This window comes from Bos mutus, chromosome 2 (genome assembly GCF_027580195.1).
Source record: "Bos mutus isolate GX-2022 chromosome 2, NWIPB_WYAK_1.1, whole genome shotgun sequence".
In the NCBI taxonomy this organism is placed as follows: domain Eukaryota; kingdom Metazoa; phylum Chordata; class Mammalia; order Artiodactyla; family Bovidae; genus Bos; species Bos mutus.
In genome coordinates, this window is record NC_091618.1 from 38,357,623 (window position 1) to 38,384,316 (window position 26,694).

Here is a 26,694-nt window from a genome sequence, read left to right on the forward strand (position 1 = left end):
AGGACCTAAATTGGGAGTCTGAGGACTGTGTTTCTTCTGAGTTGTTCCGGCATCTCCGTATGTCTAATGGGCTGAAAAAATGATCTACATTCAAACTGTGACCTTGATCACAATATTTTATTGCTAGTGAGACTGTTGGCTTAGCATCCTTACCTTTACGTGCCTTGATTTCTTTACTTTTTCTGTACCAGAACAGCTTAAATAAGATCCCCACATTCTTAAATGGGCCAAACTATTGTTTTTGTGCAGAGTGAACACTTATAAATAGAAAAACTTTCCCACAAAGAAGTACATGACTTGTTAATATTGCTTTTAAAAAGATTAACAGGTTTTCTATTTTTAGGGCAATTTCATATTTACAGAAACATTTGAACAGATAATATAGAGTTCCTATGTATCTTCTGCACTCAAATTCTCCTGTCATTAACATATTAGTGTGATTCATTTGCTATAATTAATGAAACAGTACTGATGCATTATTATTAACTAAAGTTCATAGTTTAGATTCCCTTAGTTTTTACCTAATCTTTTCTTTGGTTCTAGAATCTCATCTAAGATTCTACATTACATTTAGTTCCATGTCTCTTCAGGTTCCTTCAGGCTGTGAGAGGTTCTCAGACTTTCTTTGTTGTGGATGACCTTAAAAAATACTGGCCAGGTATATTATAGATGTCTCTCTGTTGAAATCTGTCTGACATTTTTTCATGATTAGTCTTCGATTACATTTTTGGGAGAAAGACCACTAGCAGTAAAGTGTTCAAATAAGCTTGGGCAATGCTGAGTTACATGGGCATGTATAATACAAGTTTCCTGACAGCTTTTGCTCTTTTACTGCACACGGCAATCTCAGGGGAGGGCACTGGTGTGCGAAGCATCCCAAGTAATTGGCTACAGAACCTTCATTTGATGCTACGTTTATTAACATCTCTAAAAGGATTTGGAAAATACTTAGATTTGCATTTCAGTCCATGTTTACCTCTTGGAGTTCTTGCCACAGACATTCAAAGGACATAAAATAATATGAGCACCCACAACTTCCAGCAAAATGTCACAAGTTTTCCCCCAGAGAGAGGTGGAAAAGATTTCTCAGTGGCTAAAAATCTTCATCTTGAACCTAAAAATCCAACACTGAAATGAGCAGTGTGTTACTTGATAATCATCCATTTAAAACATTATGATAATTTGTTTTCAAGAGAACAGGTATGCAAAAGTGAATTCCTTAGTCTTTAATACTTTCAAGTTTTTAATTCTTTCTTTATAGTTAGTCGATAAAAACTAACGTTGGAAGAAAGGCAAGGCTGGCTACACTGACTTCAATTGCTATTAGATGTACAAATAAAGTGAATTTATTATCTAAAATGCATCATCTGGATTCCTGATGATACTATTCAGATAATACTCCTTCAAACATAGGTAATTAGTCATATTTCACTTTCTAATTTGTTGGGCTTTTGAAACATACAGAGCCTAACTATCTATTAAGTGACAAGCATTTGAGGAGATTTCAAGCTAGAACTGGCATTGCTCTGGCAAAACTTTTTTGACAGAAAATATGATTTGGAAAGATATGTTTCAGTTTTAATGAAAAGCATCTGGAATCAGAGGAGACATTATTTAGACCTACTCCCTTAAAATAACAACATGATATTATTAAAATACCACCCATTCATGATAAATTTCACTTAAACACCCAATCAGTGTTTTGGGGTCACAGATAATCTCTACTCTTCAGAATGGTGTTAGAACATAGTTAAAAGTTATCACAACTTCCTTTAATTTCTTCTTCCTGATGTATAGTATTACTTTTACCTGAATCTCTGAAAACAATGCTTGTGGAATTAAAGGTGATAAGAAAACTGAGAGAAAGGCAAATCCTCTCCAAGTCTATAAAAGAAATTTGTGAGGTAGCAGGGATTGTAACATCCCATTCCTACTGTGTAAAGGGAAAAACTCTCCTCTCTCCATATTGCAAAAGATCACATAACCTCCTACTCCTAAGCACTGAACAGCTAGACATCTGCTGCACAATCTTCTGGATGGATAAAGCAAGCTGAGAAGCTACCGGAACTCTCCACCTTCTCCTCTTCCCAAAAGCCTAGCTTGATAACATGAGCAAGGAAATTCCCAAGTTTTTAAAAACAGTACTAAGTCCAAGGCATTGAGTTATAATTCATAATATGTTGCAATGAGATCTTAGCTGTTAGGGCTAAGCACAAATGACAACATGAATGAGGATATAGATATCTGTAACACGGATTTTTAGAAAGAAATCTAAGAAGTTCCAATACAACATGAATGAGGATATAGATATCTGTAATACGGATTTTTAAAAAGAAATCCAAGAAGTTCGAATATCTATTTTGTATGAGAATGAAATATTTCACTTGACTCTATCATATCATGGCTATTATGTGACATAATGCAGGGCCCCAGTATTCTTCCCAATTAAGATATACCATTGGAAAAAATGTCAAGAGAAGATCTTGTGCCACCAGAAATATTGTTATAGACTTGAGTGGTGAGCTTCAATCTCTGCTACCTCTTATTATTAAACAATTTCCTCTTGATATTTGAAAGTTCTCTAAGGACAGATATTTCTTATTTCATCAAAATGCCAGCTGTTAAAATTCCAGTTCTTCCAGTTTTCTAAGCCTTATAAGGCTTAGACCTGGATTTCTCAATCTAATGCTCCTTGGTAAGAACATGCATGATTTTCTCACACCAGCTGTTGAATCCACTGATCATGGCTATACTCTCTGATTCATTTCACTGATGGATAAATATGAAAAAAGAATCTTTGAAAGTTTTAGTCACTCAGCCATGTCCAACTCTTTGTGACACCATGGACTATAGTCACCAGGCTCCTCTGTCTATGGGATTTTTCCAGGCAAGAACACTGGAGGGGGTACCATTTCCTTCTCCAGAGGATCTTCCCAACCCAGGGATCGAACCCGGGTCTCCTGCATTGCAGGCAGATTCTTTAGTGTCTAAGCCATGTGTAGGCTGCAAACATTTGTTGAATGTTAAATTATTTAACACCTCCAGATTGGTTCTGTCAGCTATGGGTATTTGGCCAACAGTAGCTCAACTAGTTGCAGGTGACGTGAGTTCAATTCCTGGGTCAGGAAGATCCCCTGGAGAAGGAAATGGAAACCCACTCCAGTATTCTTGCCTTGAGAATCCCAAGGACAGAGACATCTGGCTGGCTACAGTTCATGGTGTCACAGCCAGCCAGATGTACACACACACAAACCCAATCAACGAGAGAAGATTCATTCTGAAACCTAATTTTCAGGCATGAGAGAACAGAGATTTAAGTTCTAACTCCATTGAGAGCATACGAAAAATAACATCAAGCAGAACAAACTTCTAGACCCAAATAAGACTTTGCATACATAATAGTGACTGTGCAACACACAGGTTTAGAAATACCTTTAAGAGAAAAAAGCTTTAAAATCATGAAGCTAAAATGGCCTTCGGTGATGATCATCCATTCCATTGTAACTTGAAGTGTTTCCAGCCAAAATCAGCCTACAGTGCAGGAGACACAGGAGATGTGGGTTTGATCCCTGGGTCACTAAGATCCCCTGGAGAAGGAAATGGCAACCCACTCCAGTATTCTTGCCTGGAGAATTCCATGGACACAGGAGCCTGGCAGGCTACAGTCCATAGGGTCGCAAAGAGTCGAATATGACTGAGAACATGGCACATCTGCATCCCAGAAAGTGAGAATTTCTGGTTTTAGGGCTTGGAAATTGGTATTTTAACAGATTTAACAAGTTACTCTGACATACTGAAGTTTGAAGATTGGTACTTTCAGGCAAACCTGCCGCATAGGACCTCAGAAAAGAGTGGGGAGTGACAGAAATACATACAAGAAATACTCTTATAGAATAACTGGAGTAAAGCATTAAAACAATTATCTTGATAGCTCAAGGTGCTCAATCTCACAAACAGAAGCTGAGTCTTTCACTGCCTTAACCCAAGATATTTATGAACGATGGGATGGAGTTCAGTGAGTGCTTTCAGTGAGCTTCTTGGGAACATGCCAGTTCTCTGTTGTGTCTAATCCTACTTGAAGGAAGCAGAAATATTTCAGAAGAATGTTTAAAGTTACCCATTGTCTGTGATTAAAAAAAAAAAACCTACTGCATACTGTGAAAACAGAGACTAGTCCTTGGCCAGTTTATCAACATCTTCAAGATGCCTTTAGAATATTTATTTTAGGTACTTCTTGGCATTCATTAATGGTTTAGGACAAAAGTACACTTGCCTGAAGTATCTTAAATCTAGTTATAATCTTCTTTATCTGTTAGATCAATTTGGAGATGGATGTGCGGTAGCAGGCATGGTGTGTACATGTGATGGTTTGAACTAGCAAAGCCCTCAAAGAAGTAACTAAATGATTTAATATCTAGATAGTTGACATGCGTGCTGAAAATGTCATTTAGTAAAGTATAACTTTTCCTCTTGGGATTCCCATAAAACCACAAATCTCACTGTTTTTCTTTGGATTACAACATTAGAAAGATCACAAAGCACAGAAATAGTCCCTGATTATAGTTATTACCAGGCACCATTAAATACTCTAAAAAATTGGCAAAGGGAGAAACAAAGAAAGCTTGGAAAATCTAAAGGAAAAATATATTGTGTGCCAGACAGACATGTCTCCATTTTCATAATGCACTTGGCATGAACAGTTCTAGGATGTTTTCTGTGATACATTCTGCCCTGTCATCATGCAATGTGCCAGTTCAATAAAAACACTGAATTATAGTTTTGTACTGATAGATATCCAAGGATGAACAAAGAATAAAACAACCAGTTATATAATAAAATTAAGCTTATGAATATTGTTTCCCCTTTCCATGCAGGCACAATTACGCCTTACACTATTAACTATCCATGTCAGTACTACACAACAGAAACTTCTGTTTTGGCCCCTAAAAATAGAAATTTATGTAGAATCCATATCTCTACTTCCAAGTGTTGAGGAGTTCTAAGCTTAAACAGTTGTTGACTAACTGACTATAACTCTATATATTTTCTCTTCATCTCTGTACAAAAATTAAAAAAAAAATTAAGAAAAAAAATTAAGATGACATGAATATCTGAAAATCCAAATAATTGTTTCATGTCTTCTCTGCTCTTTTCAGATTGATTGTAAAATACCAATAAGGATGATTCATCCTTTTATTTTTTTCAGGATGATTCATTCTTCATCACACACCATGACTAATAAACAATTCACATCAAGAGAGCTGGTGAAGGCATAATTATTTCTGATGATAATGAACGCAGAGTACACAACAAGCCAGTGCTAGGGCACTGGTAGAATCAGATAAGGTAAAACAGGTAAAGCAGAGTTCCAGGCAAGTTGAAAGTACCCAACAAATGTTACCTGTTATTTGTTGTTATTATTTTGTGGCTCTTATTTAAAAACTTTTAGCAATAGGATTCAATGTACAGTTTGCTACATATTGAAAAACTGAGGCCAGAGAGAGAGTAAATTATTTGACCAAGTTAGATTCTTCCAGGGAGATCTGGAATGAGAAGCCAAACCTACTACATCCATTCCACTGCTAGATCTTTCACCAAGCAGTCAAACTGGTGGAATGAGGTACAGGAAAAGGAGGCAATCCAGATAAGGACTCTAACTTCATATACCCATTCCACTGAAAACAATCTATTACATTAAACTGGGTAAGGAGCTTTATGAAACTATGGTATACAATCTATATTTCACTGTTGTATATATTTCTGAACTTCAGTTCAATTCAGTTCAGTCGCTCAGTCGTGTCCGACTCTTTGCGACCCCATGAATCGCAGCATGCCAGGCCTCTCTGTCCATCACCAACTCCCGGAGTTCACTCAAACTTACGTCCATCAAGTCAGTGATGCCATCCAGCCATCTCATCCTCTGTCATCCCCTTCTCCTCCTGCTCCCAATCCCTCCCAGCATCAGAGTCTTTTCCAATGAGTCAACTCTTCGCATGAGGTGGCCAAAGTACTGGAGTTTCAGCTTTAGCATCATTTCTTCCAAAGAAATCCCAAGGCTGATCTCCTTCAGAATGGACTGATTGGATCTCCTTGCAGTCCAAGACTCTCAAGAGTCTTCTCCAACACCACAGTTCAAAAGCATCAATTCTTCGGAGCTCAGCTTTCTTCACAGTCCAACTCTCACATCCATACATGACCACTGGAAAAACCATAGCCTTGACTAGACGAACCTTTGTTGGCAAAGTAATGTCTCTGCTTTTGAATATGCTATCTAGGTTGGTCATAACTTTCCTTCCAAGGAGTAAGCGTCTTTTAATTTCATGGCCGCAGTCACCACCTGCAGTGATTTTGGAGCCCCGAAAAATAAAGTCTGACACTGTTTCCACTGTTGCCCCATCTATTTCCCATGAAGTGATGGGACCAGATGCCAAAGAACCAATAAATATACATATCAGAAATGAATAGTATTTAAATTAAATTTTAAATTAAATAGTATTTAAATTAAAGCTCTGAAGCTTCAGCTTCTACTGATGATATCTCACTAAGGACCTACATACTAGAGATACAGTGAGATAAGTAATAGATTTCTAATCAGAAAATCAGGATTGAATGCTGGCTTTCTCATTTACTAGGTGTTCAAACTTAGACATGAACAAAATCTGAGCATTACTTTCATAAGCATCAGGTCACTGAACAGATAAATTTTGACCCCTACATCAGTAATTTTCCTTTACCATATAAAGAGAAATTCAGTCACAATAAGTTTAATAAAATCTTCCTTAGACATAAATTTAAGTACTAGGATAAAAGTTTAAGAGGCAAATTGTCACTTGGAATTTGACAAATAACAATTTTGTTTCAAACTTTTTCTGCTTGAAATCTGATTCCAGACCTGTAAGACTTTGTCCAGTGTCACATAATAACACACTGTAAATCTCCTTTGGGTGCAAATCTAAGGACTGTTCTGTAGAATTCCAGATTGTCATAAGTATTTACTGGCACCATTACTAAATGAAGATCCTTTAGTTCTAGACACCTGAGGACCACCTTACAGGGAAGGCACTGGTTGCGCATTAAAGGGGCTACAAGTACAGCAATTAGTACTCGAGGACAGTATGCTTCAGAGATTTCTTTAAAGGAGGTGGGAGCAGGGCCATGACCCAGGTAAACCTGGAGGCTGTGCTATATATCACAAAATAAGATGCTAGAATAACCCCCCTAAAACCCCAAAAGTTGTAAAAGAAAATGGAAGTCATGAAAAAAAATGGTGGAGACTTGGAAGTTAAGGATTTATTTAAAAAGTAAATACTTGATGGTGTTCCATAAATGGGATCTCCTTTTAGCTATTTAAGATAGAAGGAAGGATGAAGTCCTGCGAAATTATAAGCAAGATGCCACTGTGCTCTTTTCTGCCTCTTTGTCTGATCTGCTCAGTCTCTTTATCTTTTGATGAACAACTCCTCCTCTGCAAACACAAGCTATGTGACTGAAGCTCTGCCTCTGAACATGTTCTGATTACAGTCTTGTCCTAAATACACTAAGCGTATATGGCTTCTAGGATACTCAGTCACAGCATTTGTTTTCTGCACATCTTCGAACATAATGCACTCTTTGTCAATGGATGTGCTGAAGCACAAGCTGAATGCCTATCCTGTCATGAACATGATAGACTCAAGGGGATGTTGGCCTATATGACTTCTAAAATGTTTTCCGACTGAGATTACAGATCTTAATTCATTAGCCAGTTAATTTTTTGAGAAATTAACATTAAACAAACATTAAAAGAAAGGCTCTTTGTGTCATAGGGAATGCACTAGGGATACAAGAAAAAACATAAAGCCCGTATGCAGAAGGAGCTCACAGGCAAACCAACAAGAAAAAGTCATGCTGTGATGCAGATAAAGACAAGAATCTGTGGAGGCACATGGACAGTTCTTACCACACTGGGAAGTTAATCAAAACTTCCCGGGGGAGGGAACATTGAGTTGAGTTTAAAGGACAAGTTAGCCAAAGAAAGGAGGGACGTTTTCTAGGAAGATAGAGCCTGGATGATCACAATTGCAAACTACGTTATTTTTGACTTGGGCTAGGCAACACCTTCCCGGAGAAGGCAATGGCACCCCACTCCAGCACTCTTGCCTGGAAAATCCCATGGATGGAGGAGCCTGGTGGGTTGCAGTCCACGGGGTCGCTAAGAGTCGGACACGACTGAGCGACTTCACTTTCACTTTCCTGCACTGGAGAAGGAAATGGCAACCCATTCCAGTGTTCTTGCCTGGAGAATCCCAGGGACGGGGGAGCCTGGTGGGCTGCCGTCTATGGGGTCTCACAGAGTTGGACACGACTGAGGCGACTTAGCAGCAGCAGCAGGCAACACCTTCCAGGAAGACACCCATAATGAGCATTCTTCTGGCCTCTCAAAGTCCAGTTTTCACCCTGTGTTAGATGTTCCTCCCCATACTGTCTTCATCAAGGAGCTGTGAGCTCTTGGAGGGAGAGCATTTCATATTCCCACTACCAACACCTAATATAGTGTGTGGCACAGAGTAGGTTTGATAACAAGTGTTTACTACATGAATGAATGAGGAACACATGTAAAGCAGAAGATTGTTCACTGTGGTCCAGAGGTTAAGTGGGACATGGGGAAAGGAGGCTGACAGGCAGGCGAGGGTAGAAAAATTAAGAAGCATAGTAAGCCATGCTTAGACTCCTCCTGAAAGCCAGAGGGCTCCAACAAAAGATGTGACATGTGACATAATCAAGTTTATTTTTTAGAACGATTGATCCAGTAATGGTATTAAAAGTGAATTGGAAGGATGCATGATTAAATGTGGAAGCAACTCTTAGAGAAAGTCACTTTAAAAAAGGAGCATCTAGATCTGGACTGTGGTGATGAGATTAGTATTGAAATGAGAGGGTAGATTCCATGTTCAAAAATGTAATCATTTAAAACAAAACCTAACTGTCTTCTTTTTACCAGACTGCTTATAAAGTTTCTCTATTTTATCTATCTTATCTATCTAGCTACCTATCTATTATCTACCTATTTACAAACCTTACCAGCCATCTGTTTGTTGTGAGAAGCATCATGCTTTATACTATTCTGACAGGCAATTTATTTTTTCTTGAGTCTGGTTTGTAACTGAAGTTCAGATTTGTTAAGTTCAGTTATATACCATGCTCTGAAGAGTGCTCTTTCATTAGACCATACAGTGTTAGGAAATATTTTGCTTGATTTTTGATGAACATTGAAAAAAAAGGATGGAATTCTTTTTTTTTTTTTCCTTTGCTTTGTTTTTGTTCAGTGTGAACCTCATGAGGTTCTTTTGACGCCACTTTTAAAGTTTTCTTTATTCACTTTTTTTGTCATTTGAAACGTGACAGTGGATTACAAAGACATATGGGCCTAGTTAGATCTGGATTCATCTGATGAGACATGGAAGCAAAGAAATGGAGAATACTGAGAAAAGAGAGCCTGAATAGACTGAAGAACTGCACTTTTCCTTAAGAGGCACTATTAATAAATTCCTTTAACAAAGCATGTATTGAGCTCCCGTTTAATTTTCAGATTGCTATCAATTATCAGTTTACTTATTACGCTTTCTAGAATCTAATTCAGTAACATTTGTTAAACATTAGGTTCACACCAAGAATTCTGTTAGACACTAAGAATATAATGATGATTAAATTATGGATTCTGGCTGCAAACAGCTTACACTATACCGAAGAGGTCAGATGTATTAGAAATATATATGTTATAAGGTAACACAGTTAATGCAATGATAGAGGCCACTATTGGTGCTACATGAATATAGATCTGAGTCATATATATTTGAAAAGAAAAATGGATAGATGCAAAATATTTGTATAACTTTCATTTTTAAATATACTAAACTACAGCATCCAGGGAGAGTCCAAAATCTAGTTAATTATAATAAATGCTAGTTTTCTTCCAGGGAAAGGTAAAATATGAGTCACATAAAAGTAAAGTATGAGTCATACAAAGCAGAACAACTTTTTCCCATTTTCTTTCTTTTTGGATTTGGAGCAGGCTGTGTGCCATGTTGTACTGTGTATCTGTAATTGTGACTCAGGAGAATTCTGAGTTAAGTTGCAAGTATCCTTGTTCACTCCATCAGTTGAGTTGGACCAAAAAAAAAAAAAAGCTCAAGAAACCCTTATCATTTGGAATTCCTTCACAACTCATGTCTGATCCAACTGGGTCAGTCAGTCCTCATACACTGCTTTGATTTCTCTCTCTGAGCTGACATATCTTTGTGTACCCTGGAGTGAATTCTAGAAATCAGTTTAACTTTTATGGCTTGTCACTTGTATTCTGCTAACCTTCTGGAATATGAAGTGGCATAAATTTGCTAAATCCTCCAGGCCTGAAATATATGTAATAAGTCTGTGTTTACGAGATGATTAAAAACTGAGCTGAAAAAAATTCAAGTAAAGAAACAGTCACAATAATTTGTCTACAAAGACAAATATTCCAGTCTTACATATAGAAGTCTTAATGCATGTATAGGCACTGATGTGGCAAAATTGTATGCTGCACTAATAGGCAAAAATATCTTGATATAAAAATAGACCCATCATAGGCAATTAAGGCAGATGGGACCTGGTCAAGAGCAAATAGACCATGATTTGTAATGTAAAAAATGTTAAATTAAATTTTAGTGAAATACATTTCTATGACAGTCACACAAATTTTGAGGAAGCATATTAATTTTTAAAATATATTCTTTGAGCAGTGCTTACTTTTTATTAAACCCAATATAGTTTTGATACTATATATAACCACTGCATTGAAAAGGATAGGAATTTTATGCTTTTTTAATGGCATTAGAAAAGGGGAGAGAAGATGACAGATAAGGCCGATGATAAATCTCTGGGAAGGTTAGAAGCGTTGCTGGTAATAATGCTTTCAAAAAGGAAAGAAAGAAAGGGCCAGTGTGGACTGGACCTCATCTTTCTGGGATTCCAAATGAATTGAGGCAAAAGGAACACAGCAGTAGTGTCTGAGCTTTATTTAGGTTGGCGCTCTTTGATTTTTATATTTCTAATCTATATATCCAAGAATTCACCTTAGTATACTTACAGAAGCAACAGACAAATCTGGAAAATCTTCCTGTCTCTGGCACCACAATCTCTAAAACATTTTTGAAATTCTCTTCAATTCCATGTTGAAGAACTTGGGTATCAAAAGTAAATCTATAGATTAAGAAATGGCTTCTCAGCAAGAAGCAAGCATATGGATTCCCTACATTATCTTCTTTTTAAAGGTTGTACATGTGTGCTAAGTTGCTTAAGTCGTATCTGACTCTTTGAATTGCTATGGACTATAGCCTGCTAGGCTTCTCTGTCCAAGGGATTCTCTAGGTGAGAATACTGGAGTGGATTGCTATGCCCTCATCCGGGGGATCTTCCCAACCCAGAGATCAAACCTACATCTCTTTATGTCATCTGCATTGGCAGGTAGATAATCTTTACCATTAGCATCACCTCAGAAGCCCTCAATACAATAGATTTTTGTTCAAAATAAAGTTCATGAAATCCTATGTTTCTTAGAACAAAATAAAAGTCTTTACAGGAAGAACTTATAAATAAGAAAAGAGACTGTCTCACTCATTCTTAACTAAAAGAAAAAAAAAGTGATACAGTGCCTTAATCATGAACAGAAAAGAGACATATCAGGTTAGAAAATGTTCTTTTCTGGTGAAATTTATCAATATGTACTGAACATCTATTATGTCACAGGCTTGGTTCTAGATGCTGAGGATATGCAAATACTAGCAAGACTCAGAGGGCGGCAGAGCATGAGATGGTTAAATAGCATCACTGACTCAACGGACATGAATTTGAGCAAAACCTGGGAGACAGTGGACAGAAGAGCCTGGCAAGCTATACTCCATGGGGTCTCAAAGAGTCAGACACGACTTAGCAACTGAACAACAACAACAGCAAGACTCAGCTTTTGGTCTTCAGAAGGTACTGAGAGAAATCAACGTGTCAACGTGTATTTAAGTGATAATATGATAAATGCCTTAATAGAGATAAACAGGGATTCTATGGCAGTTCCTATGAAATAAAAAAGTCATGGGAGACTTCATAATGGCAAAATGTGCTTTCAATCTTCAAGGGCATTCATAGTGGATAGTGGCATAATTCTAAGCACAAAATCAGCAGTAATATGATGTAGGGGTAGAACAGAACTGGAAACATGCTGGAAAACATTAAGGCTGCTTCAGAATGCCCAGCAAGGCTCCAGATGATGAAGATCCTGTCAGGCTGTGTAGTACAAATTTTATCATTATGGTACCCCACTGAGAAACTTTAAACTGATAGTGAATGATAAAATAAACCATAGGAAGGGTTATAGAAGATTATGATCAGAATCAGGAAAAGCAGATAGTTGGTCATAATGTGATAATCAATGAGAGGGCATATAGGAGTTTGAATTAAAGTAGTAGTAGTGGGATTGGAGATGGGGAAAGGATATAAGATGTTTATTCTGAGACAAAATTAAGTTACTCAGTGCCCCATAGGTCATGCAAAATTCCCACCCTCATGAAAGTTACATTTTAATAAGGTAATCATACAGTAACCAAATACCTAGTTAAAATATTAAACTTAATATGAACTAAATATTAATTTATATTAAATTATTTAACCTCACATGTCACATATTTAATATAAAATTTTAAATGAGAAGATAACAGGGCAAGAGGAAACCACTATTTTCTGTAAGGTGGTCAGAGAAACATCTCTGAGGAGATGAGTTTGGAGCAGAGACTTAAATAACATGGAGGATGCTAGCTATTTAAAGAATCAGACAAGGATACTCCAGGAAAGAGGTGGTGCTGTAAATACAGAGGCTTTGAGATGTGAATTAACTTCTTATGTTTGAGGCTGACTTGGAGTAAGATGCAGGAAGAGTGCTATAAGAACTAAGCGGAGCCAGGTTGTGTAAGATCCTGCAGAACCTGGGTCAAGAGTTTGGATTTATTTCTAAGAGGGAGAAATGGGGAAATATTGATCAAAGGGTACAAACTTTCAGTTATAAGACCAATAACATCTGGGGATCCAAATACTGTATACCGTATACATTAAAAGTTGCTAACAGAGTAGATCTTAAACATTCCCACCATAAAAAATAAATGATTCCCTGGTGGCTCAGACAGTAAAGAATCTGCCTACAGTGCAGGAGACGGGGTTCGATTCCTGGGTAGGGAAGATCCCCTGAAGGAGGAAATGGAAACTCACTCCAGTATTCTTGCCTGGAGAATTTCATGGACAGAGGAGCCTGGCAAGCTACAGTACATGGGGTCACAAAGAGTTGGATACGACTGAGTGACTAACACACAATTATATGGGGTGATGGAGGTGATAGTTAATGCTCTGGTGGTAATCATTTTGCAATACATAAATGTATCAAATCATATTGAATACTTTAAATTTACATGTAAAATGTCGATTATGTTTCAAAAAAGCTGGAGAAAATGTATGATGAGAAGCCTTTGCAGAATTTTGAGGAGGGTGGTAAGAACTTTTTAAATACCTTATGGCTGCTGTGTGGAAGGCAGACCACAACAGGGAAAAGAGGGGAAACAGAGAGGCAAGTAGAAGACTACTGTAGTCATCATCTGAGAGGGGATGGCAGCTCTGATCACAGGGTGCCAATAGGATAAGCAGATTTCAGACACCAGAAACAACAGCAGCAAAAGAGACCTGCCACGATTTAAACTCTTTTGAAAAATAAGAATTAGGAGGATTTTCAATGTAGTATCTATGTACAAATATTTCAAATGGAAAGATACACCATGTTCTTGGGTTGGAAGAATAAATACTGTAAAAATGATTATATTACCCAAGGTAATCTACAGATTCAGTAAAATCCCTAATTAGAATACCAAGGCCATTTTTCACAGAACTAGAAAAAAGAGTTTTAAAATTTGTTTGGAAACACATAAGACCCCAAATAACCAAAATAATCTTGAGAAAGAAGAACAGAGCTGGAGGAATCATACTCCCTGATTTCAGACTATACCATAAAGTTATAGTAATCAAAACAGCATGATACTGGCAAAAAACAGACACAGATCAATGGAACAGAACAGAAAGCCCAGAAATAAACCCACCTGATTAATCTATGACAACGAAGGCAACAATATACAATGGAGGAAAAAAGCCTCTTTAATAAGTAGTGCTGGTCAAACTGAACAGCTACAAGTAAAAAAAGTGAAATGAGACCATTCTCCAAAGCCAGATTAAAAAAAAAAAAAAAAACTCAATGGATAAAAGACCTAAATGTAAGACCAGACACTACAAAACTACTAGAGGAAAACAGGCAGAACACTCTTTGATATAGACTGCAGCAATATATTTTTGGCTCTGTTTCCTAAACTAAAGAAAACAAAAGCAAAAACAAACAAAGGGGATTTAATTAAATTACATAATATAGTTACTCAGCTCTGCAATGAGAAAATTATATAAAAATTATACATCAGTATGTTACTTCCCTACATAGCTTCATTGAAAAATTTCCCTGGTCTCATGTTTCATTCAAACAATCCTGCTGTAGTGTATATTTAAATGATCCACAGTTGGTAAATGTCTGTATATTATATTTGAGTGTGCATGTATATTATGTTACATTATCTTAAATTACTCTGCTTTGCAATTTCTCTTCCTTTTAAAACAAAGCTTCCTTTAGAATTCTTAGGCTTCAAAGGCAAGACCCACTCAAGTTGTAAACAAAAAGGAATACATAAACCCCAAACAAAAAGGCTTACATGCTGCTTCCCAGTAGCAAGAACTTTCTAGTATCACAGTGGTCTGTCTTGGAAAAAACATCTTTTTGATCGTTTTGGCCCTTTGCTCTTCATTCAAGATTGATTACTACCGGATCTTTCCTAGAGCTTGGCTCACAATGGTTTTAAATGAGTCAAGCTTTGGCGCCCCCTCACTAAAGTATTTGCTTTAGTGAATTCTAAATTTCTCTCACAGAGACTACAACTGTCTCAGAATCAAACTGCCTTCTGTAGTAATTGCTGAGCACACGGTACAACTGGAATCTTTGACATTCATTTAAAAAAAGTGTGTATGTATGGAAAGGTGGGTGAGAAAAGAAAAGAGTCAACAAATCAATCATAAGAAATCAGCATGTTTAAGTAAATCACTATACCGCTCAGAAAGAAAGATCTGACAGAGACACTCAGAAGGGATCACTCAGAAGGGATCAGCCTGCAGGTTCAGCCAAGATGGATTCCTGCTAATCACTTTTCATTCTTCTTACACATTAGTTTTTCTTGTAGGAAGAGCTATTTTTATTAAGGTATCTTCATTTTAAAATGTTCTCTGATGCCATGAGAACTTGGTTAAATTGCTACCAATTCTCAAAGCGAAAAGGAGTTTTAACCTTCAAGGAAATCAGCGATCATACACTTACTACAACGCAGTATGTACATGAAAACACAAGTGTTCCACAGTCACAGGAACCTGAAACTTTGTGATAGAATTATTAGCAGATAATGAGCTAAATATTAGCTAAATATTCTACAAAACTGAATGATTTTTATACAATACTATGACACCATATTCCAGTCCCATAAAATAATCAGATGCATGACTACCCTCCATATAAATGACAATATTTACTACTCTCCAAATAAACAGTACTGATAAAACAAGTGAAAAACATAATATGGGGCCTATACTACTTGTAAGTTCATTCAAATATCAAAACTCTTTAAAAATTTTTGCAAAAGTGGAAATATTCCTCAATATTATACCTTTACTTATTTTTTCTTGAAAAGGACACCTTTTCTTCAGTTCAAAATGAGTTTTTATTTGACTATCTTAATTCATGTCTTTTTATAATGCATTTTAGAAATTTACCAGAATACAATTAATTTTGTTTTACAAGTGAAGTGAAAGTCGCTCAGTCATGTCCAACTCTTTGTGACCCCATAGACTTCACAGTCCATGGAATTCTCGAGGCCAGAATGCTGGAGTGGGTAGCTGTTCCTTTCTCTAGGGCATCTTCCCAACCCAGGGATCGAACCCAGGTCTCCCACATTGCAGGTAGATTCTTTACCAGCTGAGCCACAAGGGAAGCCCTGTCCTACAAAGATGCTTCTTACATCTATAAATTAATCATTTGATACTTTTAGCAAGCAGCTATTGAAGAAAACCAATAGTAGTATCAGGCACTATGCTTTTTGAGTCATTATCCTTTTGGACACAACATTCATTTCTATAAGGAGGGCTTTTTAAAATATCTCATTTGTGTACTCATGTAAGAATTAATTTTGATAAACTGATGTATTTACATTTACTATTTTAACATGATACTGAAATTGTGATTCATAGTTTTATCTCTACATATAAATAGCATCTATTCTTGCCAGGGCTTGAAATATTTGATCTAACTGTTTAAATATATTAATTCCATAGACAGATTTTCCTTTGGAGACTACTGGCAGTTTATCAAAATCTCTTTTCTTTTTCCCTAGGATTGCACACAGTAGGATTACATTTACCAATCTCCCTTGCACTTAAATGTGGCCACATGACCCAGCTGTAACCAATGAAATGTGAGCAGGCGTCATTTGTCTATCTCTAGGTTTTGCTCATATACACTTCCATGTGCTCCTCTGTGGTATTTTCCCTTCTACCAGCTTAATGGAGACAATAACAAAGTAAAGCTATAAATAAAAGGAGTCTGGATGCCAGGCTGACTATGAAGAAGAAAGACATCTTCCAAATTCAAACACTCAGCCAGGACTGTTAAATGAACAATAAATAAAGTTGTAACACACTTTTGACACTTTTTTTTTTTTTTTTTTAGCAATTAGCCAATCCTGACTAATGTACTTAGAGAAAAATTGGAAGAAATATATAATGAGATTAGAAAAAAAAAAGGACGAGACTAATAGAAGTAACAGGGTTAAAAGAAACAAATTTCAGTAACCATCCTCTATCTGCTGCCTGTACAACAGATCCCAGCAGCAGCTAGGACAGGTCATGGGTGCTGGAATGGGAGAAGGAAGAGTCAGCTTGAGGCAAGAATATTTCCTGCTGCTCCGCCTATATTACCTTCTTCACGCCCCTCTCTTTTTCTGGTATGGATGGAGCAAAGAGCCCAGCCATCAAGTTGGTCCTATTCTAATGCCTGCCTTGTGGCCAAGGTGGAGAAAACACTTGCAACTATTTTCAGAGAATCTTAGGACAGTCTGATATTCGCCAAGGACAAAGTGAAAGCACTGCCCTTCTTGAGATGGTAGCAGACAGAAGACTGTACATCTGGTCTACTTCCTGTCTCCACAGTCCCTCTTCATTCTCCCTCAACATCTCCTTAAATATTATCTTGCAGAATCACAGTGTCAGCTTCTTCCTTCCTTCTGACTATAAACATACTTTTTTTTTCTATCCATAACAATCACACACACACACAAAAGAAATGACAATTAAAAAACAACCACAATCATAAAACCTGTTTTGTAAATCTCCTACCTTGAGTTATAGCTCATTTGTTTTTTACCTCTTTAACTCCTCACTTATATATCACCTATTCACTCCTTCAGTTATTATTTATTAATAATTTATTGTTGTTATTAGCTATTAACAAAAATGTATTAAATATTAGTTTGTTTCAAATCTAATAACATGGTTCTGGAGGCACAAATATAACAAAGACAAACATTTGCCTTTGACGATTATACAGAACTGAGGAAAAAGACAGATGAAAATAATTATACAGCAAGATGATTATTTTGTAGTCTAGATACAATTAAAGGGCTATGAAAGTGCTTCTTCTCTGAAAAGGCACAATTAATACTACCTTTAAGGCTGGAGAAAAAAGCTTCATAGAAGGAATGACATTTGAATTGAAAAGACACAGGCTTTTATAAGTCAATCAAGGGGAAAATGAATATTTAGGTAGAAATAACAAAGGCAATAAGCAATATGAGACAAACATGGTATACAAAGAGAAATAATTGAAGCTGAAGAAGCAATAAGTAGTCTGCTATGGTTAGAATGAAGAAAAGAAAGAGAGGGATTGTTGGCTGTCCAAAAGGGGCTACTTAGAGTCCTGTTTTGAAGAGTCTTACTGAGCTTGAAACTTTATATTATAGAAAACTTTTAAGAAGGGGAGAGAAATGATCTGATATATATGAAAAAGCTTCATGGTGGAAAACCAGATTATGTAAGAGTCAGGAAGATGGAAACTCATCAAAGGTTCAGATAAATGTTGCTGTTGCTCAGTTGCTCAGTTTTCTGACTCTTTGTGACCCCACGGACTGCAGCACACCAGGCTTCTCTGTCCTTCACTATCTCCCAGAGTTTGCTCAAACTCATACCCATCGAGGCAGTGATGCCACCCAACCATCTCACCCTTTGTTGCCCTCTTCTCCTCCTGCCCTCAATCTTTCCCACTGGAGGCCCGTGCTGAAGGGGTTAGTGTTCAGCACTTGCATTATAAAGCACTTCAGTGATCAGAAAAGAATTTTCCCTCTTCTGCTTAAGCAAAAATTAGATTTCTTATTGGCTTTCACTCCTTCCCCAATTGACTGAGAAAGGCTACTGCAATAGGTCTACAGAATTTTCTGAAGGCAACCATCTTTTAAGAATTCCCACAGTAAGCCTCCCTTATTAAGGAACTTGTAGTCATGGCCAAATGAAAGGACTAAATGTTTTAAATGTTTTAAAAGGACCATTACTTTTATTCTGAGCATTAGAAAAAGTGCTCATCAGAACCAAAATTTTGTCTCTTCCTATCTCCATCTGGCCAAACTGTGAAAAGGCCAGACTTAATAACAGCATCCTCTGAACAAGAACTATAGCCTTTTCGCAGCAGGTGGTTCCCACCTCTGCCTACAGAATTGCAGCCCAAACAATCTGCTCAGAATTGCAGAGAACTCAGTAGAATGTGCTTATGACTCAGGCTGTTGAGTAGGAGGACTGTTATTGTTATTTTAACTCGTGCCAGAGTATGTGGGCAAATCTCCCTGTTTCTGTCTCGAGTTAACCAAGAGACATCCCTCTTCAAAACCTCACCCCTGGAATAGATTCTTACTCAATTACAGCCAGAATGGTTTGGGGTCTGGGTACGACTGCCAGCTGATAGTAGAGATTAGAAAAGGCTTTCATACAGGGAACATCTGATATTCTAACTTACCAATACAATTTACTTTTAGAATGCTTAAATCTGCCTTTAAAATTGCTTGCACAGAGTGCCATGGACCAGAGCTAAATGCTGATGAGATAGCATTCAGCTTGTGACTACATTTGACTCGTAGTCAGCACAAGTCAAAGGTACTTGTTTTCAGAAAGGATGGTGAAAATAGCAGGTCTTCTTTCACTTTCCCTTAACTGTTGGGGTATTGTGGTCCTACTGTTTGTCTTTCTCTTGCCAAATGTTCTCAACAGTGTAAATACTCATCAAGTGCTGCTCCTAAGAAATACTGTAAAAATGAAACAAAAAAATCAGACTATTTTTACAGAATATTGTCTTAAAGGATAAAATTCACCCAACAACATTTCAGGAAAAGGTGTAAATCTATTCTGAAGATATAGAAATATCAAAGAAATGTCAGGCTGTGGCAAATGTTAATATTATTAGGTAGACAAAATATGACATGGAATACGAAAATAAATATTTTCTACTTTTAAAATCGTTTTCTCACTTCCACTTAGCTAATTTGTCTCTGTTTTTCTGATGCTATAAATTAAAATTCAAGATCACATATCAGTAGGATACAATATTGTCAAAATGCTATAAAATTATGCATTAAAAGGAGGCAGGAAAGTTCCTCATCATTCCAGAAGTGATGGGCAAACTGAAAGAATCCTGAAAAGGGCAACAACCATCATTGTATTCATAAAAGATAATGTGTGTATTCCAAAGTAACCCTTGCATACCTCTCTAGTCCTTCAGAAAGTGAGGGTCCACCAAGACAGAGACACCAGTCCAGAGACAGCCCAGAATATCACAACGTCAGAATATCACATTACATTACATAGAGAGGATATGGCGATGACGTCAGGGAGGTAGAAGATGTCAGCTGATACAGCACCTTGTTGGCCATAGTAGGAGTGTGGGTTTTCTTCTGACTATTAAACACAGCCAATGGTGAATTTTGAACAAGACAGTCAAATCAATTGATTCATAAAAGATCAGACTATGTGAATAATAGATTATACAAGAGCAAGATTGAGCACAGGAGGCTATTGCATTAGTTAAGGTGAGAGAGAGTGGATTCCAACGAAACAGGTAAAGACAATGAGAAATGGTTAGATTCTGGACAGAGATGAGCTTGTTACTGTTACCATCTGTGATGAGGCTTAATTAGGTTAAATACTATGCCTCTAATAGGTAGTGGAGTCCAGAAATAATGCAACTGTCAGGGTTGTTTGCTGCTAAGTCACTTCAGTCGTGTCCAACTCTGTGCAACCCCAGAGACGGCAGCCCACCAGGCTCCCCAGTCCCTGGGATTCTCAAGGCAAGAACACTGGAGAGGGTTGCCATTTCCTTCTCCAATGCAGGAAAGTGAAAAGTGAAAGTGAAGTCGCTCGGTCGTGTCCGACTCTTAGCGACCCCATGGACTGCAGCCTACCAGGCCCCTCCGTCCAGGGGATTTTCCAGGCGAGAGTACTGGAGTGGGTTGCCATTGCCTGTACTCTAAATGTTTACATGGGGCTTTTGTGTCAAAAAGATGCTGATATTAAATGAAGTAGTAAGACTTAAATGTCAGAGAGATATATCAATCTTTACACTAAGAATTACATGTATTAAGTTTGAAATATTCAATTCTAAATTTTACAAAATAATCAGTAATATTAGCACACAATTACAAAGATTTTGACATTTACAAAGCATTTTCACTCCTGTTATCCTATACAGTGTTAAGATAGCATAGCAAAAGAGAGATATCTAATAGTCACCTTTATGGGATCACTGAAGGTGATTATCAATATCCTGTTTTTCTCTCTGGGCAGATATGGTGCCTTCCTTACTTTTCTCACATCAGTCCCCTCAACGTTCAAAAAACTATCCTAATATCATTGGTGGAATAAATGAAACTGCTATTTACTCATCAAACAGGTTATGTTTCCCGCATTCTTTTTCTGGTAGGCAGCTTAGCTTTGAAGTCTGAGACAGATGAATTTGAATCTAGGCTATGCAACCACTATATGATCTTAGTAAGTTTCCCGAAATATATGGGCCTCAATTTCCCATCTGCAAAATTGCATTGCACTCGTGACCTCCAAGCTGTACAGCAAATCTTACATGTATTTATATTTGCCCAGCAAAGGTTAGTTTATCTCTTCTTTCTCTCCCAACCCTCAGAGCAGTAATTTATTCCCTTCAGGAAACAGAACAGTGCAAGTGGGCTCTCTTTTCTCCACACCCTCTCCAGCATTTATTGTTCGTAGATTCTTTTGATGATGGTCATTCTGACCAGTGTGAGGTGATACCTCATTGTAGTTTTGATTTGCGATTCTCTAATAATTGGTGATGTTGAGCATCGTTTCATGTGTTTGTTGGTCATCTATATGTCCTTGGAGAATGTGTAGGTATTCTGCCCATTTTTTGATTGAGTTGTTTACTTGACACAGTGGGGGAATAAGAGGGTGGGATGAATTGAGAGAGTTGCATTGAAACATATATATTACCATATGTAAAGCAGATAGATAATGGGAAGTTGCTATATAACACAGGGAGCTCAATCCAGTACTCTGTGACTACCTAGAAGGGTGGGATGGGGTCGGGGTTGGAGAGGGATTCAAAAGGGAGGGGATGGTTGATTTACAGTGCTGTTCAGCAGAAACTAACACAACAGTGTAAAGCAATTATCTTCCAATCAAAAATAAATTTAAAAAGAAAATTAAAAAATTATAAAATATTCAATGTCTATAAATCTTACTGGTATATATATTGATATTTCTTTTACCTTAAATGAACTATAAAATTAAATGTAGTGATAGAGAAAAATAAGAAAAAAAATCCTTTTTTAAAAGTTTCTCTCATGATTATTGAAGGGAATATGAACAATTAATATAGGCCAAACAGGAGTGTTTATTCTTTTATGCATCTTTTACATTTCAAAGGTAACATTTACCCTTGTAAATATTACCAAATATTGTATTTGGGAATAGTCAGTATTTCATCCATGGAGAAATAAAACAGATTGCAATTATTGCATTATGGCAAAAGCAGTAAAAAATATGAATACCATTACTGAGCAAGCTACTCAGAGCCAAAAAAAAAAAAGAAGCCCATAACCAAAAGTTTTTCTAATAGGAAAAAAATAAAACAGAAACAGAATTGGCATGATATCACATATTAAGATATTTGGATCTCTTATAAAATTCAAGAGATGCTTTGAAAGCCACACTTAAGCCATTTTAGCATTAAATCTTCCAAATGCTGAAAGTTATTTAGAAATAAATAACAATACTGAGCACCAGATGACTAAAACATTCAAATGAGTCAACCTTGTGACAGAATGAGTCAATCAGAGATCCTCATGTATTAACATGGATGAATCTCTAAATACAGTGCTGGGTAAAGGCAAGGTACAAATAATATCTGCAGTATGACACCATTTATGTAAACTGTCAAAATGTAAATGATCCTATGGAGTATTATCTCATACACATGTCATTAAAGTTAGGAAGTCATTAAACACAGGAAGGCTATATCATCTTCAGGGTTGTGACACATTTTAGGAAGAAAGGAAAAGTTTATTTCTTTAGAAAAGATTTCAACAAAGCTGAATGCTAGCATGTTTTCAAATTCATGGGGCTGATACTTGGGTATTTGTCATAATAGTTCCTGGTGTGTGTGTGTTTGTGCTCAGCCACACAGTCATGTCTGGCTCTTTTGTGACTCCACAGACTATAACCCACCAGATTCTTCTGTCTATGGGATTCTTCAGGCAAGAATACGGGATCGGGTTGCCCCTTCCTTCTCCAGGCAATCTTTTCCTACACAAGGATTGAACTCATGTCTCTTTGTGCCTCCTGCATTGGCAGGCAGAGTCTTTATCCCTGCGCCACCTGGGAAGCCCCAATATTTCCTATATTTCACTCTGAAATTTTTGTAGATTTTTTTGATTAAAAATAAAATAATAAAGAAATAATGAAAGCAGTAAAATTCATATTGCTATGGCCAATTTAAGATTGTATATTCAGTAGTTCCAACAGCAAGAAATTTAATAAAAATGCATTTTTCATCTCCTATAACAAGAAATCATTCATCTTTATTTTTTCAGTAATATTATTCTGCTTTTATCATAGGAATTGAGTCTAAAGAAAGATATGAAATCAAACAAAATATTCTTTCTGCTTGTGCACAGAGCTAAAATATATACGTTCCTTCATTTACTTACACAACAATTGTAAAGTAACAAGTACAAACATCAAATAAATTTTGTCTGTCGTGACTTTTTGGTAAACGCATTGTAATTTTTCTTCCTTAAATTCAGATAGAACCAACTCAAAACAAAGGAGAATCTGATGACTAGACATTTCTATCACAACCAGCCTCACAATAATGGCTGGGCTGATACTTTTCCCAGTGACTTGCTCCCAGACCCAAGTATACAACCTTGAGTGAATCTCTCCAACTACCTGCCTCCTTTCTCTCTGCCTCATGCCCCAATCTACAAAGTGAGCATCCTTATAGCTACTCACAGGGCTGTTATAGATTTAGTTAATATGGGCTAAGTCACATAGGACCACACCTGGCACATAGTAAGCGTTGAGAAAACACTATTGGTTCTGTTAACCATAGCAGGAGAGACAGGCTGAATTCAGTCTTCATTTCAGAGAAATATTTTTTTGTTCTTTTACTATGAAAGCATTCAAAACATTACAAAAGGTCATTTTAATAATCTAAATCTATTAGCTATAAAAGGCATGTATATTTTCCCTTATTAAAATGAACTAAAATTTATTTAATAAAGATTTAAAAAAAAATACAGTTAATAAGTGGTTATTTTTCACAATTATGTGTAACTCTTTTACTTTAGAGAGGCTAGGGTCTTACCTGTTCAAAGAAGTGGTAAAATGGTAAAGTTCGTTATATTGTGTTCTCAAAGGTTGATAATATGTTCTGGTTTCTTTCTGTAAAAAAAAAAAAATGAAATTGATAATTTAATCTCTGATCCACGTGTTACAATTATATTATGTAGGTCAATATCAAATTCAACTCATGGCTTTACTCTTATATTGTGTAAATATGAGACTATGAGATGAATTTCATGATGGTTCTTAATAGTTATACACTGAGCATTTACAAAGAGCAAGGTCCTTTTCTGAGTGTTTCGAATAGAGAAGTAAAAATGCTAACTGTTGCAGACTTTTTTACTTTTTAGCTTCACTCCAGTGAATAATATTTTAAATATTTTAATATAATTAAATTTTATTATAATAAATAATATTTTAAATTGTTTAAATTGTTTTCAGCTAATAAATAACAGGCAATTGTAATCTCTCCCAAGAGAATATATTCATCCTGGTAAACTGTTAATTATGTCCAGTAAGCCTTAAAGGACTGGGCCTTTAGCCCAGTCTGCATAGATTCTCTATAGCCAGGCTGGAAGGGAATTTTTTTTTTAATCAACTAATTACATTTCCTTTCTAGAGTACTAAACTTATTTTGACTTTCAGGATACTAAAAGTCATTCTGGATTAGTAGTTCTGCTTAGAATTCCACTAAATGCAAGGGGCAGAACCGAGACCCATTTTTAAGTTGTGCTCTTACAATTGAATTGTAGTGCTGGAGAAGACTCCTGAGAGACCCTTGGACAGCAAAAAGATCAAACCAAGCAATTCTGAAGGAAATCAACCCTGAATATGCACTGGAAGGACTGATGCTGAAGGTGAAGTTCCAAAACTTTGGCCACCTGAGCGAAGAGCCGGCTCATTGCAAAAGACCCTGATGTTGGGAAAAATTGAGGGCAGGAGAAGGGGATGAAGAGGATGAGATAAATGGATAGCATCACCAACTCAATGGACATGAGTTTGAACAAAGTCTGGGAGATAGCAAAGGACAGGGAATTCTGGTGTGCTGCAGTCCATGGGGTCACAAAGAGTTGGACACAACTTACTGACTAAACGAAAACCTATTTTAAAATAGGTGATTAAAGCTACGCATCTCTGTGTGTCTTCACCAAGGCTTATGTGATTTCACACCTGGTAAAACAGACCCCATCACATTCTCTAGGAATATGCTGCTCTAATAGTAAGGAACCCTCAGATAACTATTAACTCTTCTTAAAGACCCAGAAGAAAGGGCAAACTTGGAAAGACATAGAACAGGGCGTTCAGTTCTTCTCTATGATTCCTCAAAGAAAAATGTGTTTATGGACATAAACAGACAGGGGTCTGATGCAAAAGTGAGAAACATTGACCAGGTAAGGACCTGTATGAAGTGCTTTTACATATACAAGTCACTTAACCTGCAGGAATTCACATACAATGTACAGTAGAAAACAAATCTATTAATGCACATTAAAGACAGAAAGGCTTAACATTTTAAAAATGAAGAAACTTCTGCAGGCAAGAAGAAATATAGTAGAATTCTCCATTCCCTCAAATAACTTGATAGATATTTTAGGAAAAAAATATTCAACCACCCAGAACTCTGTACACAGCTATCCTTTTTTTTCAGTCTTGCTCAGTGATTCTCAAATTTGGAATATATATATATATGTTACTATATAGTTCTATACACAACAAGACTCTATTACATAGAGTTCTATACACAATAACAAGACTAAAGAATTTTAAAGGGCAGTTTTGATCAAAAGCAAATGAAACCTCATAGGTTGATTTCAGAACAAAATAAAAACGGTAAACTACCTCTGGACCGTGTTCAGAAAGAGTCTTTGCATAATTAATCAATGAATACTAAATAAAGTATCATCCTTTATTTCTTCTTTAAATTCCTTCTTTTCCTTCCATTCTTTTTTTAAACTTAAAAAAACAATTTATTTGCCTGCGTATGGTCTTAGCTAAGGCATGTGGGCTCTTTCATTGTGGTGCATGGACTCTCTAGTGGTTGGCAGGCTCCCCAGCTGAAGTGCACAGGCCTTCAGCATGTAGAACATGCCGTTCTACAGCATGCAGGATCCTAGTTCCCCGACCAGACAGACTCTCAACCACTGGACCCCCAGGGAAGCCCTTCCTTAAATTCTTCAGTGTGCATATTTTTTTTTCATTTCATCTTTATGATTCTCAAATCAACATGCACACATGTATACGTGTGCAAGTACACAATTATATATGTGTGCATGTATATTTTAGCCTATTAAAAATAGGAATTCTATAGAACAGAGGTCAACTAACTATGGTCCACAGACCAGATCCATCCTGATGCTGCCTGTTTTTCCTAATATAGTGTCTTGGGCACACAGCCATGTCCATTCATTTCATTGTTGTCTATGGGTGCATTCACGCTCCACTGCCAGAGCACAGCAGTTGTGACAGACTGTGTGGTCCTTCGTATATTTATATATCATCCTAAATATTACTATATGGCCCTCCAGAGAAAATATTTGCTTACATCTGTTATCAAGGGACATGTTTGTCATTTGAGTAACACTAAAAACAATATTGAAAAACAATCTCTTGGCTTTTAAAGGTTTTTTTCCAAAGATTAACTCAATAGTTATATAT

At 36.7% G+C, this 26,694-nt stretch overlaps 1 protein-coding gene across 7 annotated transcripts in view; it reads right to left on the minus strand.

Annotated features, from left to right (window-relative positions):
• The window catches only part of MAP2 (microtubule associated protein 2), a 297,749-nt gene that overhangs the window by 77,420 nt on the left and 193,635 nt on the right, over positions 1-26,694 (minus strand). For all 7 annotated transcript variants that reach the window (XM_070387393.1, XM_070387384.1, XM_070387377.1 and 4 more), the window contains exon 4: positions 24,062-24,138. The gene's annotated coding sequence lies outside the window, so the exon portion shown is untranslated. The remainder of the gene's footprint in view (positions 1-24,061; positions 24,139-26,694) is intronic.